Here is a 17,415-nt window from a genome sequence, read left to right as displayed (position 1 = left end):
CATACTGCTAACACACCAAAATACTTTGAAAAAAATATTATTATGACTTCTTCAACAAGGAAAAAATAATTTGATGAATATATTTTTTTTCTGTTCATGGGCTTTATGATTTGGGAAGGATACTGGATACATCAGTATAAATGCTAGTACAGTAAAACAGAGATCTTGAGATAGTCAATCCTAACATTAGTACAGTATAATTTAATATTGTATAAAATTTATCACACAATCTGTAATCAACATAGAAATAGATTTTAGATTGCATACAGTCAACAGATTTATCTGTATAAATGCAATCTCGGGACAGCAATATGGATTTTTTTTTCCACAGTTACCAAGAGCTGTTTCAAATGTAGGCAATGTAAATTATTCACAGTGATAGAAAGATGGAGACTTCAGTAAATAATTTGTAAGTGAAGATTTTTTTTTTAATGAATTGGGGAAAAAAAAGAGAGGATGCTCAAGGGTATGTGGCAAGGTTGGGGTCAGCCTCTTCTGCTGCATAACTAACAATAGAGCTAGAGGAAATGTCCTCAAGTTGCTCCAGGAGAGATTCAGGTTGGAATTTAGGGAAAATTTATTCTCAGAAGAGTGGTCAGGCACAGGAATGGACTGCCCAGGGAGTTGGTGGAGTCACTGTCCCTGGAGGTGTTCAAGAAACACTAAAATGTTGTACTAAGAGACATGGTTTAGTGGGGAAATACCAGTGGTAGGTGGACAGTTGGACTGGATGGTCTTGGAGGTCTTTTCCAACTTTGGAGATTCTAAGATTCTATGACCCTTCGGGTGAATTAGGAGCCTCTTGATGTCTTTTATTTGATGAAAAAAAAAAAAAAAAAAAAAGATGGAAAAAACAAGACAAAACAAAACAAAAAAACACACCAAAAAATAAGCATTCCTTTTTCCAAGGCTTCTTCATCCTGTTCAGCCTGACTGCTTACTCACCCTTGTATCCACTGGGAAACCTGTCTCCTGTCTCAGACTCTGCGTGTGTTTGATGCTTGTCCAGATTTCTCTGTTCCTGTCAATTATCTTCTCATGAAATTGCTTCTGTAGATTGGAATAATTTGCCTTTAGCAAGAGTAGCATAAAATAAATAGATTTGCTGTTCTTTGCACCTTGCTGAGAGCTTAAAGTCTACTCCTTAGTCTCAAAACCTCTCTGGGTTATTTTAGCTTTAACATAGGTTGGGTTCTGACCAAATTGTTAACTAAATAATATGTCAGACATCATTCTGGCAAATGCTAATTTGCTGATAACATTGTCAACATGAAAACCTAAGGGTGTGCAAGACAAAGCAGTGACTGCACATCTTTTAAAGCAGGTGGCAGTTCTTGACTCACTCACTGTGAGGCATGGGAACTATAGCAAAGTAACAGTATGAGTCGGTCTTCCAGGTTTCTGCCAAGAGGACAAACCTCTGCTCTTCTGAAGACTTTAATGGCTGGGAGACATTTCAACAGGGTAAGGTAGTTCTCGAATTGCTTTGAGGCAGCTGAGAAATGAAAGACTGGAGTTTTTCCACATGTACCAGAGTCTAGAGAGCTGGAATTTTCAGAAATCACAGAATAGGGATTTGTAGGAATGAAAATACCAGTGGTACTGATGTGGGGAAAGATTTTATCACAGTGAAATCTAGACAACAACAAGCACAATCATATGGAGATTGACAAGCAAGTTTACAAGAGAAGGAATATGGGAATTGAGAGAAAAGTATAAGCTCTGAGTGAAACAATAAAAGAATGCTGTAGTTAGTAGAAATTAACACTGCATAGAAGCTAACAGCAGCTTTAACGATGTAGTCACAGGTGTTGCATCTGATCTTCTGCAAAAACTCAGGACAATTCTTAGAATTTCAGGAACTGTGTTATTTGTGTACTCTGATAATACCTTGATAATACCTTAGATCCAAACTGAAAAGTTCAGGAAGTTGGAATGTTGATCAGGAAAATGGACTTTTTTGAATGCTGCTAGTTTGTGTCAACTGAACAGATCACTATATTTAACTCCAAGTTAAAAAAAAAAAAGTTAATGGTCTGAATATAGAGAAGTATCTATTCCTTTTCTACTGATTAAAACAAAAATCACACATAAGAAATTAATCAAAAAAGGTCCGTATTCCTTCATGTTAATTTGAAATTGTTTTTCCTGACAAAACTCCTAGATTTCTCCCCAGCAAGAATAAATCAATGTCTTTAAAGCCAACGTTACCAAAGGGGAAATAACCCCACATATCTGCTATTGATTGCCCACTCATTTGACAGTTACAAAGCTCCTGCTAAAAAAAGCAAAAAAACATTGTTTCTGTATTTTTAGGTAATGTGTTGTAGTACTCTTGACATATGCATCTGAAAGCTTCTATGCTCAAATTACTTCTGAGATGGAAAGCAAGACAATCATTTTGATGCACATCACATATTCCATTGAGACAACATGCCCAGGGTCAATAGGGCACCACCTAGTACAAACAAGCTCTATTCCCACTGCTAGATTGGTTCCTGCATTTTAGACTTGTTTCACAGAAACATTCACAGCGTTTTCTCAGAAAACTCTTCCATGAAAGATAAAGACGTTATCATTACTGTGTTTTTTTTCTTTTTAAGTGAGAGAATCTCACTTAGATTACCATCTCTTCACTTTATAATTACATAACTTGTGAAACATCAGTTAAACACCTTTTCCCCAGTGAATACATAATCCGTTTCTGTTTACTGAAAGTCCACAAGTGCAATCACCCAAAGCATGATTAAAATCAGGCGTCACCTCAGCTCAGACACAGCTGAACCATCAGCTAGCTAACGTGCTTCAGCACCTCTGGAAAGAAAGCAAGAGCTCTGCATGGCATACAGGAAAGGCTTTCAGCAGGTGACAAAAACATTCTCAGAACTTCGCTGCTTGTTACTTCCCAAGAGAAGATTCATCAAATTGGAATGTATAGGTCATTTCATATAGTCAAAAGCAAGATAGATCCAACATCATCACATAAAAATAATTGTCAAGTCATTATGGTTATCTTGCACAAGCTGTGATAAATGGAAATTGAGCTGATAAGGTTTGTACAGGAGCAGTAAATTGTAATATCTTTTGCTGAAAATTATTTCCTACTCATTATCTTCCAAGCTACTATATCATTCCACAACTAATCCTTGTTTTATCTTTCTGACAAGGACAAAATGTCAAATGTATTCTGCTCACTGTAAGATAGACTTTATATCTTGATGGCAAGGGACACAAATAATCTGCATAAAGTGCTTGGTCAATAACCTCTCGCGTGAGTATTCCTTTATCATAGGCTTTTCAAAGAAAAGTGCTAGCTCACTCAATTCACCAGAACATTTTTCTAGACACTGTCAATTATGTGTTCATTTCAAATGACATTTTATTGGGATATAGAGACACACAATATGGGATATGCATACTCTTTTTCATTTCTGTTTGGGAATGCTAGATTTATTTCCTTTGTGCCACTAGATGAACACCACTATCCACCTTTTTTGACAGTATATCTTTAACTACCAATCTATATCTCTCTGGAAAGTGACATCATTTCAAAATGAATAACCTTTAAATTGGAATGGCAATAGAAAAACCTCTAGGGATTAGATCCTGACTGGGATGCTAAGAGAACGCTAATCCAATTTTGGATTCCTGCTATGATGTTTATCATGTCAACTTCAGAAAAATACAACACATAACTTTCTCATTTGAACTAGGTGTTCAAGTGTTTCACCAGTTTTGGAACAGGTGAAAAGACATCCATGGTTACATAGAATGTCTCTAGAGCAGTAACATTATGCCTGACTAAAAACCTCCATGAAACAAATAATCTCATTCTCCAGCTTTTCTTGAAGAAGGGTCCATATCCATCTATTTATGTCTCCCACCTATTTTCCAGAAGAAAAAAAAAAAAGCCACTCTCTTAGAAACGTGTCTTGGGCATCAAGAATTGATATGGAAAAAGCTGCAGGTTTCATTTTAAAGAAAGTGCAAGTGTAAATGCCTCTGTATGGTTATGTCTGTGGTCTGCAATATTTCTGTCTACTTTGTGTTTACGTTCAGAGCCCAATAAAGTTGAAGTTCCACTTTTGCTAAATAATAATATCATTATTTGGGTGCAAGAGCTACAAAAGAAACAATCAAGATTGTTAGCTCTATATGCATTTGGCATTATTTTCTGTGTTTAAAAAGTCAAAAATGTATAATTACATGCATATTAAGCTATATGATTATTTCCCCATCTGTCCATAATTGGACTACAGATATACAATGAAGTCATTAAATAAAACTGAAAGTCAACCTCCAGATTTTTTTCTCCTAAGCTAGCTGATACTCTAAACTACTCAAGGAAGAAAGCAGAGTAAAGAAATTCTGTCTAGAATGACAAAGACTGTATCATCAGAGTCTCTTGAGGACCAGATTCAGTACAACCAAAATCCTGTAATTATCTCCCTGCCTTGCATTACTAACCACCTTTTAGGAAGGCATAATTGCTGTTGGTAATAACAGGCATGGAGCAAGCACTGCAGCAGAAAAAATTTTTCAATGAAAACTTCCCTGGTCTGCACTCAGGTATACTAAAAAAGAATAGAGAATGTATGGGCTACTTTCAGCCTTGAGGAATTACAGGCTGGCTCTACGTCTATTTCGTTTCTCATTTTTCGTGAAAGCAAAAAATTCACTTTATTGTCATTGGGAACTAGAATTGATGATATCTCACATGTCTCTTAGAACTGCATTGGTGATGTGACATTATCCATTTAAGAGGAGGCAGGAACAAAATAGTGACACAAAGGGACATTTGCTAGCTTCCACTTAGGAAGAGAATCTCTTTTGTACTGCTCCATAAGAGAAAAGTTATAAAGGAGAAAAAAAAATCTACAGTAACTACTATCACTCTTTTTCAAACCTTTCAGCTCTAAGAAATTGTCTCCAGAAAGAACCTCTTTTGTCTACATTGACATTTCTGAAGGCCTGGTTGTGGTTCCTCAGGCAGGAGCTACTTGGATGTTGCTGTAGGAGAGGCAGCAGCAGCTTTCTGCTTCCTTGGGTGCATTCACAGACCACTTACATTTTCAGCCTTTTTCTTTTCACTTTATTCATCCTCCTACTCACCAGCAGAAGCCAGTCAGCCTGCTGTGTATTTGGTCTGCACTTATTGCGTGGCAGGGCTTCATGTATCCAGATGTCACTCTTAACTGCCCACTCAAATGTCAAAAGCAAAGCCAGGATTCCTTTAAACATGAATGTATATGAATATGTAGGGCACACACACACAAAAGAAAAAAAAACAACCAAGCCACCACTTTCTCTTCCTTGTTGCTTAAGGGATCAGACAGGTTAAAAATGTTTTATTGTGTGATTTGTTCTTCTGTGTCACAAACTTGTAAATATTTGTTGACAGTAGAGCATCTACTGGAATCCATTTTATTACAGCTTAACTATTACTATATTATTGATTGGCACTTTTCTTCTTTTTGGAGCTATAGCGTGATTCACCTGCTGTTATACGAATATGTTTCAGGTAGCTGAAAGCAATTCAGACTTCTCTTAATTCAATGTTTTAATTTGTCCTGTCTCCAATTGCATTTGGAACTATTTTATTGACTGAAGTTTAATTCTTTCAAAGTGTTTTCTCCTAATTGATATAAGTTGAAGGCAAGTAATTAAATAAGTAATTCAATTTTTTAAGGATTTCTCATTTTCACTTGTGGCTGTAGACTGAGAACCAATGGTAATAAATCCAAATTTTGAAAACAGAGACAAACAAGACTTCATTTTTAAATTTAGCTGGAATCATCACTGTTCCAATGTTTTGGTTCATTAAAGGAAATACAGTCTGCCTTTACTGGCATTTTCAGTTTTGCTATTTTTAAATAAGATTTATTCAATTAACTCTGAAGTTGTCTGGTGCTTTGAGATTTATTTACTTTTAAATGAGCAAGCTAACCTCATCCTAGGATAACTTTTTGATTCAAGCAAAGCTCTGACAGAGAACTTCAGCCTCATTATCTCTTATACGGATCTCTTTTTTTTTTTTAATTTTATTTTAAAAGAGCTGGCAGATTTTCAGTAACCAGCTGATATCAAATTTCTCTCCTTAAGAAAGTCATCAACTTGCCTCCCAATATTACACAGTCTTTCCTCTTCCTTAGGTAGTAAAAGCAAACTTAATGACTTGATGAGTATGACCAGCAGCATTTAAGAATGATCTTGCTGCCTCACTCCTAACTGGAGTTCTTCAGGTACTGGAAAATAAGTGGGAATAATGCCATTTTCTTATGGTGATCCTAAATTCGTGACTCTAGACCAGTCAAATAAATCCTGTAGACTTTCAAGGTCCAGATTTCCAGAGGTGTTCTAGATATTGAAGTATTACAGTCACACAATAGAACTTTGAGTTGTTTAATAGGCTACTTTCAGTGAGATTTATGCAGAAAATCTTGTTTTCAGTGAGACATGGTATCGTAATTTACTAAGAATTTACAAACTCAACAAGATAGCAAGTTTTGTTTTGAACCAGAAGCCTTTGGGTATTTCATTTTTAACATCCACATGGCCTTTTCTAATGGTTATTCCTTTTCTTCAAAACCTCATTCCACTTTTGAATGCTAATGTGCAGTCAGACTTGAGATTTTATCCTTTAACTTCATTGCACTTGGAAGTAGCAGCTTTGTGCAAGTCTAGTTTCAGAAAAGTGTCCACATTTAAAAAAAAAAAAAAAAAAAAAAAAAAAAGTAGCTTTGCAAAATTCAGTCTTGAATCAACTATCAGTGATGTAACAGACTCATTTCAAAATGCTCGTTACTGAAGAAATGTTATTAACAGTATGAGAACTACAAATGATTTCCATATCTTTAATGTTACTTAATTTGGACATATATTTTTCTTATATTTTCAATAAATTAAAAAGTATCTTTAAAGCTTTAAAATAATTTAAACAATGCAGTAAAGCAAGTCTTTTTATGACTGTTGTGTATGTAACCAGTTAGAAAATAAAAAAATATACTGTGGTCACTTATTCTTGCCTTTTGAATATCATGGCTTTACATTAAGTATTAAATAACAATAACAATTGTTTAATAACAAGTTATATTTAATAGCTAATAGCTATTAATAACAAGATAATTATAGTGCTATTGTTCGATAACTTCTCTGGCAATCTCAGATAATACAGATGAGAAATTGGGAAAATAGTTCATTTTTCCAATGGAAGTTAAGCAATTCTACTATTTGAGAAACTTCTCACCATTTATAAAACATACTTTAGGTAAATGAAATATGCACAAATGGCGATGTAGCTCACTACCATAGAAATCTCTTCTCCTAATTCAACTCAAGATTTATTAGGCCTTACACTGATAACGTATCTTCAAAAATATTCAGTGTACAAATAATTTTTCATACACGTACTTCACTCTTTCCCATACCATAGTATAACAAAAAAGATAATTACAGTCTATAAATCTTCTTGCAAAGATGAATGCCATAAAAAAAAAAAAAAAAAAGCAACTTCAAAACTGCAGCTGCAACTAATCCCATATGTAGATCCCCATCTACTTACAGTAAGAGCCCAGGGGTGCATATCAGCACTTCTGATAGGCAAATTCAAATGTGGGTAAAAGTTTGCTGAGAAGCTGAATTCTGCCAACTGATGGACGCTTTTCTACACTGGCTACCACCATAATCCTCTGAGGATATTCCATTAACCCTACTATTTTGTAACTTTGTTCTAAATCCTGTGAAGCCAAAAACCAAGACAAGGCTACTTCATCATCCACTTTAAAACAGAACTTAAAGCAGCCCACTCAGTATTTGTTCATTATTCATTAATCTTCTACAGCTGTGTGTGCTGATGGTTCGGCTGGGAAATCTTCCTGCTAAGAAAAATCTTGGCAGAATTGTAAAAGACAGTTTAGGAATAATATTGACCTAATGCGGGGTTGCCTTGCCAGAGATTGATAGAGGGTTGCTTCACTGACCATGGAAAGAAGTTTAAGTATCATAGAATCACAGTGGTTGGAAGGGACCTCTGGAGACCATCCGGTACAATCTCCTGCTAAAGCAGGTTCTGTACAGCAGGTTACACAGGAAAGTGTGCTAAGAATTGGTGGCCTGTGCCCATGTTCTGATATTGTGTGAGAACTCATTATCCCACATCCTCAGCCAGGGAAAGATGATGGAACAAGGTTTTTCTCCTGGGCTGAGACTCCAATGATATGAAAGGCTGGCTCTATGTGCTTCTCCAGCTACCAGCCTTTCAGGAGGGTGGAGGGACTTTTAAGTTTTGATCAGATAGCAGTAACAGTACCTCAGGAGTCAAGGGTTAGGAGCATATGAGATCTGTCTTAGGGATATGAGATGGCTCCCAGGTGGGACAGCTTTTCTACTTAAGATACGTGAAAAATATTTGTTGAGCAGCTTGGCTGCATGAAGAAGAGGATGCAAACAAAAAGTGAATGTTTGGAGGATGTCTAGGGAGGCTCCTAGGAAACTGGATGTGTGGGACATTTAGGACTGTGGACAACCTCAACAGTTCACGCAGGTCTTTGGTGTTGCTGCCTAAAAATTAGTTTGTGTGCTCTTGGCTGGGCACTGCTGAGCATACCTCAATGAAGCTGGGGGGTTGGAGTCGATGATCTCTGGAGGTCCTTTCCAATCCCTATGATTCTGTGATTCTGTGATTCTGTGAAGCTGCCCTAGAGACTGGGAGTATTTTTGCAGAGTTTCTCATAAATTCATGATGTCTTCTGTCATCAGATATATCCCAGCTTCTGCTTCTCTTTTGTCTTTGTTGCTCATTCTTGTGCTAACAAAGAAAATATTTTGGTCCCTGCTTAAAGCAATGATAATGATATAAAATATCGTAAGAATAGAAGAATGGCTAAGTTGGCCATAGCTTTAAATACAATTCATGCTCAGCTGGTGCAACTAATTTCCTATCAACTTGATCTAGAGCAATAGGACTACCATTAATTATGCTTATAATTAAAGTTAACATATGATGGACTTTAATAGTAGGATGTTGTCTTCAACATGAAAGTCAAAGAGTATGAATAATCAGCTAAATTTTTAAGGTCAGTGTTGTAATTACATTGCATTAATTTAATTGCTCAAATTTAATCTTTTAGATCTGCTTCTTGTCATGTCTTAGTCTGTGTGACTCATGAACCATGAGCATGTTAGAGCACCAAGAAAACTATGCCATACCCTGTAAGCAGAGGCAAATTAAATTCTGAGGAATCATTTGAAAATAAATTATGCGTGGGTGTGGAATAGTAACTCATTCTTCTGTTACCCTCCTGTGCAGTAGAAATTGCTGAATTTATTCTTATCACATAGAAAGTGGCTTACAGTTACAGAAAAATCAAGATGATTTATTGTGGGTTATATGTAACAGTAAACTTTGTGTTTTATTGTATGCTTTATGGATATTATTTTGGCCACTTTTTTATTTTATTTTCCCTCTGTTTTCTTAGTTAATGTTTCCTAAGTGTTTTTCTCTAATTGGTTTATCTTTTAGCTTGCTAGTGTTACTGTTAAACTGCAAACGTTTTGTTCTGAGAATAGGAAAGATTCAAAATAAATGCGGACAAAAGATAAACTTTCCATATCAATTGTCAATTCCCAGTGAAATAAATGTAAAACTCTTTTGAAAGGAATAATCAGCTATTACTGGAAGCAGCAAAACCCACCCCCTGTCACGTACTGATTCTTCTTCAGTGAGCCAAGAATCAGCAAGCCCATGTGACGCAGAACCTGTGCAAAGAACTTCATTAGACAACTAACAAAGAAGTGGAGCTGGGTAGATCTCAGTAAAGGCTGAACTCATAACAAAGCTACAGCCTCATAAAGCTCACTTCAATTAAGCTGACAGATATCAGGCAGGTTTTAGGTTGTTTGGTCTTGTGAGTAATGAGAGGAGGATTTCTAAATAAGATTCTAGGGGGGAAAGCAATCTAATCTTAATGTCCCCCAAACCCTTTCTGTGTACTAAGTTATGTAATTAAAGCCAGACTGAGCAGGTAGGAAGTAAATGTTTAATGTAATGAGAACAGTAATTAGAAATTTTATTAACAGATAATCTCGTCAACAAAAACATTCCTTTTAGGGAAAAAAAAAAGTATATAATAATACAGTTTTACACTGTCTTTGTCTGTTCTTATGATGAATCTTCCCAGGCAGGAGCAAAGTAAGATATTTTATTCTGATGCATAAGTTCCTGAACAATTACCACTGTTCATGACTTTTCAAGATAGCATAACTTTATTTTTTTGAGGAACATTTTATAACAGGCAATTAATTATAGTAAAAGTTGGCTTGGTCTTCCTTGACAATGGCCTAGATTGAATCTGGGTATACCTCACGGTCTTTCTTGGTGCCTCAGGAGATTTCAGGTCATTATTCTGTTACTTGCTCTGAAGTAACTTAATGTAATACAAGGACAGTCTGGAGATGGTACAAAACACACAAGGCAGTTTCTCTAATTTATAAAAGTTAATCCATTATAGAGACATTCTGATGAATCTCTGAGGGAAATTTGTAGATCTGAAGGCATGCCAGTAAATCATTTGCGTGTCTGACCATTCAGCCCTCCGTACAGACTAATAGGCTCCTCATCTCAGTGGCAGAGCATATGGCTAATATCAGGAGTTCGGTGATCCCATCAAGTGTAATGCATGTCTCATCTGGTCCTTTTAGAGGATGTCACTCTGTATGATACAACTGTTTTCATGCAGAGCAATTATGCCTTTTAGAGGCCCTCAGCACTGGCTTGGCTTTGATTTATTTGTTCACAACATAGCATTTGATTAACTTAGCTGTAATTATGGGAAAATAAATGACCATAAAGTTTGAATTTTGGACTCATAGATGATGTATAGAAGTATCTAACATCATCTGAGATCCACCTTCTGAGCCAGCCTGATCAATCATGTCAAAAGAAGTTTTAAAATGCTTTCAGAAGGGCCATAAGCTTTCATATTACTTAAAAAGGGAAAATTGGTTTTGGCTGTTTTTTTTTGTTTTTGTTTTTTTTAGATAAGAATTGCAGGATGTATTTTCTAAACAGTTACAAAACTTACCCAGAAAATCACATTCAAAGGCATTCTATTTTAAAGCTTGGTGGACTAGTAAATTTCAGATACTAAGGCAATAATTATTTGTAACTTTGAACACGCTTTCTGTTTGAAGGAGACCGACACACTAATTTTCCCTTCAGTACAGGTTCTTATCAGGGATTTGATTTTTTTCATCATGGTTTCTTCAGGCTATTTCCATTAATGTGTGCTTATTCTCTTGCAATATTCCAATCTATTTCTTGTTGCATTGAATGAGCATGAAACTAGACTGATTTTTATAGTTAATAGGCAATATTTATTTCACTTACAACAATTCATCATGCACTTAAATATTTGTAAGTTTAATATGCTGTAATGATAGCATATAATATATATGATATATAATGATACTGTAATCTTTCATAAGTCTTCCCTGAATCTTTCTTTGAGAATGATATTACATGTGACATCCTTTGACAAGCATTAGATAAGATCCCAACTCTTGTACCCTTTGCTTTTCTAAAGTCTCATCTCTGTGTAGCTCAGTGCTGAGATCAGTGTAACTCATACTGGCCTATATAGCCAGTATCACTAGCATAGCTAAACCTGTACTTTTTACAGAGAAAATGACCAGCAAGTGCTCGTATTGATATTATTCATTTATGGCTATAAGTAAAGGATTATCAGATTATCCACATCAAATTAGTAGTGATAAATAATATGAATTTTACTATGAAATACAGAAATAGTTTAGTTATATATCTGTGGGTTGTAGATTTAGCTGTTAAGATTATAGATGGTGGAATAATAGGTCCATTCAAAGAAATTAAAATTTTGTTTCAAAATTCAAGTCATTTCTTTATTAAATAAGATATAATGTCATAACAATTATATGTGTAACAGCACTTTTATATACATAGCTTGACACACCAAAAAATATACCTATAAAGGGCATGGTTAGCAAGAGAGTTCATTAAGGAAGGGGATCTTAATTATATGGATTAGTTAACAAATTAGGGTACAAAGTCTGCAAAGTAGGGTTCTACAAATGAAATTGCATCTTTCTAAGTGTCACGATTTCTTTAATATCTGAGACTAAACACTAGAAGAAAGGTGACACAGTAAGTGATCTGCAGCATTTTGATAATTCAAAGACATGCTGCAATCAGGAAAACTTAGATGACAAAAGCATTTTGGTTTTACCATTGTATATTCCCAAATCCTTTATGCTGAAGTGAGAATTTATCAGGGCACTTTTGTTGCTGCTTTCATTTGAAGATTTCTCAACCTTACCTACCGTTATCAGTTTCTATTGTATCCGACTTGCCAAATAGTAGCTACATAAATGATGACATTGATTAATTACTTACTCTATTCAGGAAATATGTTGCTTCAGGGGATCATTGCTTTTTTGATTTTGTGATTTATGATTTTTTTAAAATTCATTCCTATGCCATACTGAGGTGATTATTAAAAAGTGTTTCTAGAGTGATGCCACAATTGTGCTTATGTTTGCTGTAGGAGGAAATTTAAATATTTATCACTCACAGTTTCTTGAATATGTCTCATGAGAAAATAACAATTTAAACTCAAAGTAGCTGCATGTTGCTGCTATTTTGTTGTGTTCTTTTTTTCCCAGATAGTTTTAGAAATCTAAGTGGCTGTTATTTTTTTATTTATTCATAAAATAACACAGAAACAGTATTTCAGCAACTTGTTGTGTACTTCCCTGCTAACAAAGCTTTGAACTGCTATTTTGATAAATAATGCAGAAACAAACAAACAAACAAAAAATCTATAAGCCCACTTTAATTTTAGTGTTAAACTGCTCTTAAGTAATTATATGTATTTTCATGTCTGCAAGGTTAAATATGTATATTTCACAATAACAGCAAAACTAAACTGGGGCATATACCAATTCTATTAGGACACAAACATCTCCATGCAGGAAACCATTTAAGAATTAGCAGTAGTCCATACATTTTTTTCTCAGGTACAAATAAAATATTTGAAATATTTGTTTTGACAACACTAATGTGAGGAAGGTTTCCAACATTTTCCCACTTCATGAGAGACTCGCTGTCATTAAAGCATTCTTCTGATGCCATTATTTTTCATTACTCTTGCTCAGTGAAGTCACCAAAGGCTATAGATACCTTTTAGTAACTAATACTGTACCCTAATTCCAAGTTCTTAATTGTTTAGCTGAGCTTGCAAGCTCTGTCAGCCCAGATAAGATAAGTGGTGTATCCATTTCCTACAAGAAGAGGAAGAAAAGTTTCCCTTAAACACACTCAGAAGCTGACCATGCTGCAAAACAATTGCTAAGGTGGACTGAAGCTAAATGACTCATCATTAGGAGGAGTGATTTTTGATCAAGCTCTATCCTTAAAACTGATGGAAAATAAATGAGGATGGCAGAAACCATAGTTTGCACTAAGTAGAGGTAATACACAGTTACTGCACAGTAACACCAGTTACTGACAACTTAAAAACAGATGATAGCAAGGCTTCAAATTATTTGAAATTTGCAAAGATTACAAAGGCCAACATTAAGACTCTTGAGGAAGAATTGCAGTCTTTTTAACTATCAGACAGCAATTCAAGAGGCAATTTATGTGGTACTTTGGATTTGAAACTATTAAGCTGTTAAAATAACTACTTGCAATTAAACAGTCATGGATGTACAGCACTTTACAAGGAGGCTTGCTAGCATTTCAGTGTTGTCAGAGTAGAAAAACATTCCCTACAAAGGGTAAAAAGATTTTATCGGGAGATTCGGATGAAATGTTTTTCATTTGCTTGATGACTCATGAGACAATTTTACATTTTAAGTAGAAAAGTTTTTCTTGTTGATTGTGTGTACCTTTTTATTTCAGGGCAAAACTACTTGTTACCCTGTTAAGATTAAATTCCTTTATTTCTTGCCTACCATACATTGAACTGAACTACATTTTCAATTTTCAATTTATAGTAAATATTTTCATCATAAATAAATCAATTAATTAACAAATTAGAGACTATATCATCAAGAAATTCTTTTGATTTAGCTAAAGAGAGAATGATTATGTCCAGCTCCTGTGCTTTCCTCACTTGCAGTTATGTCAGGAAATAATATCTAATAATAAGTAAAATAACAGAAGCAAAAAGAGGGAAACACAAGGCAAGGGAAATTAAAATGGCAAACATTTTCAGGAAAGAAATCCTACTATGTAATTTGGCATCTTAGTAGAATACATGAAAACTGACTAAAAATTGTCTGCAAGAGAATGCTGCTATGAGAAAAAAACTAGATATAACAGTGACAAGTAGACACAGAAGTTAGTTGCACAGTATCCTGAAAACAGCACACAATGGTAATGCATTTAATATTTATCAGATAAACTGAAGTTTTATATCACTGTGCTTTGGTACAGTTTGATTGTCCATACAATTACACTAGCAATAACAACAGATGTTCTAACCCGAAAACACTGATGAAGAAATATATTCCACGTGTGTGTTACTTAATGTATTTCTTGCCTTCAAACCCCACAATTTCAGAGAATATTAAATCTGTAAACATGTTAAGCAGTACAGATTGCATCTCATTACTTGTATGCAAGCTGACATATAAGCCTCCAATTATATTATTTAGTATTTTAACCTAAGAACTTTTGCCATACTCAACATACAGAATAGATCACATTTCATAACTAGTTTGTAAAATAATTTTTTTTCACAGTTTATTCAAGCCTTACTCTTAAGGGTTCTCTCTAGAGTTATTAACTTTTCTGTAGGCATTTTTCTGCCTTCTATCAAATGTCTAGTGTTATCTTATATCGTGGACACTTTATCTCATAGTATCAAAACTGGGACAAATGTTTTGCTAAAGGTAATCGCTACAAAGGGAAGAGAGATACTTCTCCGTATGCACTGAACTGAATGATGAGAAGTGATAGCTTTGAAATACAGAAAAACACTTTAGTTAAGAAATGGAAGGTTTCTATCAAGATAGCTTGAAGTTTCTATCAACCTCAAAAGTTCTGCCTAGCGAGCAAGTGGGCTGCTTGCCATTAGAGGCTTTTAAGAATCATGTTTCAGCACTTTATTTCAGTCAGTCTTGTAATTCTCAAGGTTTCTTATTTCAGAGGTCCCCTCTCAGCTTGATGACCATCACAGAACGTTGAAATGAATTATTAAGGAGTGCTGAGTTTTACAACAGGGCATATTTACAACACAGACATTCTTTCTCAGAGGCATCATGATCTCAACTCATTTAATTAGCTAAACAGAGTACACACAAATTCTTATTCTTTTGGTATGTTAATTAATTCCTATTACAATATTGACTTTATTTAAAATACAAACTGTGCTTCTTCAAGTAACAGGCTGCTGTAATTCTCCCCCAAGAGTCTTGGAGGACTCTGTGACAGTCTTTTTAGGTTTTATGAATGAAGACCTCAATTACACGTTCAGCAGGTCGCACTCACAGAGGAGGTGCACTGCATTGCTGCTGTCTCTTCCATTGTATCCATAGCTGATCATTAGATCTTCCACAACAATCCATCCTGTACTGGTTCACAAAAATTTAAGAAACTGTAGTGCATATATCAAGGCACTGTCGGGAAAATGGCTCCCTGTGGCCAACTGTATTGGGATAGCCTCCTAGATCACACTTATTCCACTGTCCAATCAGGAGCAGGGCTGCAAAAGGCACAACGTGGCACCTTCTTGGGGGTGAGGATGGGCCAAAACTGGGCCTGGACATGGGCCCAGCTGGGTTGGGTCCATGGCTGTTTAGGGCCCATGGCTTGGCAGAGCGAGGCTGTGAGGAGCTGAAGATCACTCTGCTGCAGCCTTGCAGGGGCGGGAGCTGGCCTATTGTATTGGGCCATGGACAGGGTAGAGGCAGCAGGAGATAGAGACCCCAGCTCTCACAAAAAAAGGGGTCAGCTGCCCCTTTTCTGCAGTTGCTAGAATATTACCTCAAACAAATAGCAAATGTTCAGATATAATTCATTTCCCCGTACTGTATTAGCAGTCTGAACGACAGTTGAACTATTGTCTTACAGCTTGAATGGAGCTACATTGATTTACATGCATGATCCTTTGAACTTATTTCTAAGACTAAATAAGAGGCACAATTCATCGGAGAGTATTTGTTCTCTCCTAGAAGTTTCACTTTGCGTTAAACCATGAAGCAACCTGCTTTTATTGTCTGGGATGGCTTTCTTAAAACAGACTTTTTTTTTCCTCTATTTTACTGCTTGCCCTTAGAGAAACATTTGCTTTTGCTAGGGCTTAGGCTATAGAGACATTCCCTTGGGTCTTCTTGATTTTGGCAGAAAAGTTTATTTATTGCTCTCTGTACCTGACCTGTCTTAGAATCATGTTCTGTTTTTATGAAATTCTGAATCTTCTTCACCTGAAATAAATACTCAGAAAACACATAACTCTACAAGCTAGCATAAAAATTGTGTATCTCGATATTGTTATTTCTCTGTATCCCCAAGTTGTGGATTCTAGGATTTTTAATGGAATCATGGAATCATAGCATATTTCAAATAGGAAGGGACCCACAAGGGTCGAGTCCAACTCCTGGCTCCACACAGATCACCAATAATCAGACTCTATGGCTGAGAGCAGTGTCTAAACACTCCTTGAACAGCAGCTTGTGGCCATGCCCACTGCCCTGGGCAGCCTGTTCCATGCCCACTGCCCTGTGGTGCAGAACCCTTACTGCTTCTCACACAAGCTCCGTCATCTCTGCTCAAATTTAAGTCACTGAGTGGGCAAACTAATTGATGAATTTAATAATGGTACACTGGTGTTCAGGGTTATTTAACTGAATCCAGAAAAAAATTACTTTTCATAAACGATGTTTTAAAATGTGGTAGAAAGATGTGAAGTCTGAACTTTAATTATGTTCATTGGGAAATTGAGCTGTCACACACTTAATCAATTTAATTTTATCATTAACTTAAATGGGAATTTTCTAAAAAGTGAAAAATATACAGTGTGTTTCTTACTGGAAACTAAATTTTGCTTTAATTTGTTTAGTGCAACAGCTTAGTTCATATGTGTTATAGAAAGCCATGGTAATACTATCAAATATGGACTATAAAAGAGGCCATAATGGGTCTCATAAAAATTCAGCATCATGACACCACACTGTTAATGGAAAAAAAAAATAAAATGGGCCCAGTGAAGAAAGTTTAAAAACAAAAAAGGAAAAATGCTATTTTTAAAAATAGTAAATTTGTACAATCTTCCAGCCTCCACCTTTATGTGGTCTGGGGAGTCTTCTCTTATAGGAAAAAAAAAAGTGTCCATTTAAGGACATAAACTGAATGGTTCTTAGTTGTGTAAGAAAGAC

The 17,415-nt window shown here is 35.5% G+C and overlaps 1 protein-coding gene across 1 annotated transcript in view; it reads right to left on the bottom strand.

The window, feature by feature from the left end:
- The window catches only part of RIPOR2 (RHO family interacting cell polarization regulator 2), a 213,335-nt gene that overhangs the window by 27,201 nt on the left and 168,719 nt on the right, over nucleotides 1–17,415 (bottom strand). The window lies entirely within an intron of this gene.

Source organism: Tympanuchus pallidicinctus, unplaced genomic scaffold (assembly GCF_026119805.1).
Source record: "Tympanuchus pallidicinctus isolate F22 unplaced genomic scaffold, pur_lepc_1.0 scaffold5, whole genome shotgun sequence".
Classification (NCBI taxonomy): domain Eukaryota; kingdom Metazoa; phylum Chordata; class Aves; order Galliformes; family Phasianidae; genus Tympanuchus; species Tympanuchus pallidicinctus.
Note: the sequence above shows the minus strand (reverse complement) of the source record. Positions and strands in the feature narration are given on the sequence as shown.